Raw genomic sequence first — 3884 nt, forward strand, 5'->3', positions numbered from 1 at the left:
CTCGGCGGCCCCGCCGGGCGCCCTGAAGGCGCAGGGGGAGCTGCCCGCCGCCCCTCCTCGGGGCTGGAGGTCCCCACAAGCGCGTCGGCCTCGCAGCGGGACGAGCCCCGGAGCCGAGCTGGCTGCCCACACACACACACACACAGACACCCTCCCCCACCCCAGGAGCAACCTCCTCTGGCAAAATACACGTTTTGAGGCTGACCACGCAGCTTTCTGAGCGTGGTGCCCGCTGAGGGGTGTGCCTGCTTATTCTACAGAGTCAGAGGAAACCAGTTTTACCTCATAAAAAGTGATACGCAGTCCCAATACTTGCCTTGAGTGCAGGGTCACGACACAACCTGTGGTACTGTGGGTGACACTGAGAGGACAGACAAGCAAAGAGAATTTATTCCCTTCCATTTGATGCCATAGCACGTTCTTGGGCTTCTGTGTTACAGCTGAACTCATCTAGAGGCTCCTGGCCTTCAAAACCAGGGATCCTGCTCCCCTGCGCAGAGAGCTTCCACCGCAGGCTGTGCCGCCTTCACCTCTTTCCGGATCACACTCTGGTACTCGCCACACAAGGAGTCGATTCAAGTCACTAATCTGTCGGAAAGCAATTTTTTATTGCTGCATTTGTTTTCTGCCAGATTAGTGACCTGAATTGACTTGCCGTACAGTAAAAGGGAACCAGTGAAGGGGAAGGGCGGGGAGGGAGCAGGAATGTGCAGCTGGGAGTACAGAGGTGCATATAGGTTGGTAAGGGCAGAATCTCCTCTTTAAGTAGCAGTAAGAGTAATATCAGATCGCCACATTACATTACAGCACCTTTATAAATAGCCAAGCAGCAAATTTACCCACTTTCTTCTCATCACTATCCTGCTGCGTGATGGTCCTGGAGATACAGTGGGCTGGTCCTGGGACCAAGATTTGCACTGCAGGGAGTTTATTCTGCCTCCACAGTGTGCTAGTTTTTAAAGCTGTTTCTGCTATCATCCAGGGTTTTGCAGTGTTGTATTGTTTTTGTGAGCTTACTCCCAGTGTGTACATCAATCCTGCATTGATTCAAGGCTGGTTTTAAGCCATCCCGTATGGCAGTTACAGATAGAAGAAAACACTATAGCACACATTACATTTATTACTCCGAAACTTTAGGAGGGATGTAAACAGTGCGTCAGTTTTATGCAAGCCTGTGCTGGCTGAAGTTTAACTATTTACATGCTACTTTAAGAACTCTTACTTTGCACTTTAGTAAGAAAGCATACCAGTAACTTAGGCCATGCTTTTATCACTCTTTTTAGTCATGAAAGAAATTAAATGATAATTTCCTTATTCTTTTTACTGGCTTTTGCCTTCTAATAACCCATGCCTATAATGAAGGTTCAAAGAAAAAAATGGCTTTTCACATTCACTTTAAAAAGTCAGAAACATCAGTTCCAACTTAAATATAAAGCCACTGAAATACTGCCCTTCTGGCGCACTCAGCAGCTCGAGCAGTAGTCACTCTCAGTACAAAATAATACTTTAAAATGTTACATATTTTAATAATTATGTCAGGACACGTTCACTAGTAGACTAGAGGAGCCTTAGGAGGCACAAGTCTGAGCCAAAAGGGAAAGCCCTCTTATGCTCCCAGTCTGTCCCAGCACTGAGTAGTTATTGTATCACCCAAGGACAGATCACTTGTGAAACTGATCACAAGTTATTTAGTTATTGCAAGGAATTTTACCATTTACGTTAAATAAAACTTTTATGACATCTGTTGTGCTGTGAGACTGATGAAAGCTTTGAAACTTGGAGAAAACAGAAGTACGTTGAAAGCATTTTTAGTGCATAATTTTTGCAGTTTTAATTGAGCTCCAGGAGAATAAAAAGAAAGGAAGAAAGAGGATTCAGGAAAAGGGGGTGCAAAAGATTTGGAGAAAAAGGAAAGAATGATGGAAGCAAAAACCAAAGGAAAGCATTACTTGGTAGATAGTTTACCAGGAGACTTGCAAAAGGAGACCGTCAAAAAGGAAGAGGCATTCATCTCCTATTCCACTGCAGTGGGATGCTAAATTCCTCGAGGTCAGCTGAGAACCCAGCCTGAACTTTGCTGAATCTATAAATTCTGCAGGTCAGCGATCCTTGCTTCTCTGTATTTTTATGTATTAATTAATTATGCCTCTGTTACGCTTTTTAAACATTTTAATCATTAATCTAATACACAAAACACTGCAGTATTGCAGCTTGCTTTTGCTCATCTAAGATTCACCAGCCCTGTTGGGAGGTAACCCCACCTCTGATATACACACAGAGCGCAACTCATAGTTAGGAATTTATGTAATTTAAACTTCCTCCCACCAGCACATGCAAATGACTGCAAGTACCAACAAGAGCTGCATTCTTGTAGCTGCCATCCTATCCCTGAAGGCTCTTGCACATCCCTTAGGAGATTCAGCAAAATGTCTTGTTGGGGAGCTGACTTACCACGTAGTTTTCTGCCTTGTGAGACTGCACAGTGAACAGACCCTTTACCTATTTCTTTCAATTTACCAAACACAACAGATTAAAAAAAAACTTAAGGACAGGTCTAAGAGAAACTAGGTAAACTAGGTGGTGGTAAAGAGAGGTGGTGAAAATTTTAAGGCATCAGAGTTTTTATCCCTGCTTCCGTCACTGACTTGTGTGACTACACAGAAGGCAGTTAATCAGCTTTATTTTTTCTATTCTCTAAAATAGTACGAACTACTGATAATACATATGTTTAGGGATGAAATATTTGAGGTTTTCATGTAATGTGTATGAAATATACTTCACAATATATGACTCTTTTAGGCCTCATTTCCCAATGCCTTGCATCTTGTGCCAGATGTTTATACCAGTGTCTCGTGAATGCAAACTGCATATAAAATACCAAGTTTCTGTGGGTTTTATGACTTATGTTCACTATCAACCAAGCAGGAGTCATAGAGCAATATAAAATCAGGCTACAGATTGCATCAACAGGACAGTTAACTTATTGCCCTGCCCTGGCTATATTAAAACCTCCCCAGACAAGTTGTTGAGATGTTTGCCACCCTTACCGTTAGAAATAGTTTTTTGTTAACTGATAACAGCCATCTTGCTCGTTGCAAATAAAGCACTTTTTATCTTCATATCCACCGAGGACTTGGGAGATCCAGGTTGTTTCCTTTCTCTTTGCCCGAGACTTCTGTGGGTTTTGACTGCCGCTGTTGTTTCCCTCCTCTTTAAAACATTGCCTTGTGCTTTCTTCCTTTCTGATGGCTCTTTCTGCTCTCCCCCGGAGCCCGCTGCCTGCTTTTGCTTTCAAGAAACCTTTCTTGACGTGTGGTGCTCAGAACTCTCAGCCCAGCACCACTCCGGCCAGATAGCCCTTGCCATTTGCAGGCAGAGCAGAGGGACGGCTGCGGGTGTCTTACGGGCGGGAAGGCAGTAGGTCGGTTTGAGAAGCCATTTCATAAATAGTAGTAATTATTAGCATTGGCTATATGGGTAATTCTCTTATTATGCAAAGTGCTTTCAAAGGCAGTAATCATCTATTAACGGTAACGGGCGTTTGCAGGAGCAGGCGGGTCTCCGCGCGTTATTCTGCAGCGCCTGGCTCGGCATCTCGCAGCGGTCGCAGGAGGGCACAAAATTCAGCCGTTTCTCTCGCTAAACTTTTGCCCCTCTTCCAAAGGAAAAAAAAAAAAAAAAAAGAGGTCGTTCCCGAGGCGACACCCGCCCTCAGCGGGGAGCTGGCAGGGCGGCCTGGCCCAGAGACAAAGCCGGCGTTATGGGTGCCCGCCGGCGGGGAGCGAGGTGCCGGCCCGGCGCACACCGCCCGGGGCTCACCGCCCGGCCCGGCCCGGCCCCCTCCCGCCGCCTCCCCCGCTTCCTCCCGGCCCGGCCCGGCCCGG

At 46.0% G+C, this 3884-nt stretch overlaps 1 long non-coding RNA gene across 1 annotated transcript; it reads right to left on the reverse strand.

Annotated features, from left to right (window-relative positions):
- Positions 1–367: 367 nt before the first annotated feature.
- LOC138686063 (uncharacterized) lies at positions 368–3829 on the reverse strand. The gene is made up of 2 exons (XR_011325380.1): positions 844–3829; positions 368–588 (listed from the first exon to the last, which is right to left on the reverse strand). It is a non-coding gene; the product is annotated as an uncharacterized lncRNA (long non-coding RNA).
- Positions 3830–3884: the final 55 nt, after the last annotated feature.

The sequence above is a fragment of the Haliaeetus albicilla genome, chromosome 7 (assembly GCF_947461875.1).
Source record: "Haliaeetus albicilla chromosome 7, bHalAlb1.1, whole genome shotgun sequence".
Lineage (NCBI taxonomy): Eukaryota > Metazoa > Chordata > Aves > Accipitriformes > Accipitridae > Haliaeetus > Haliaeetus albicilla.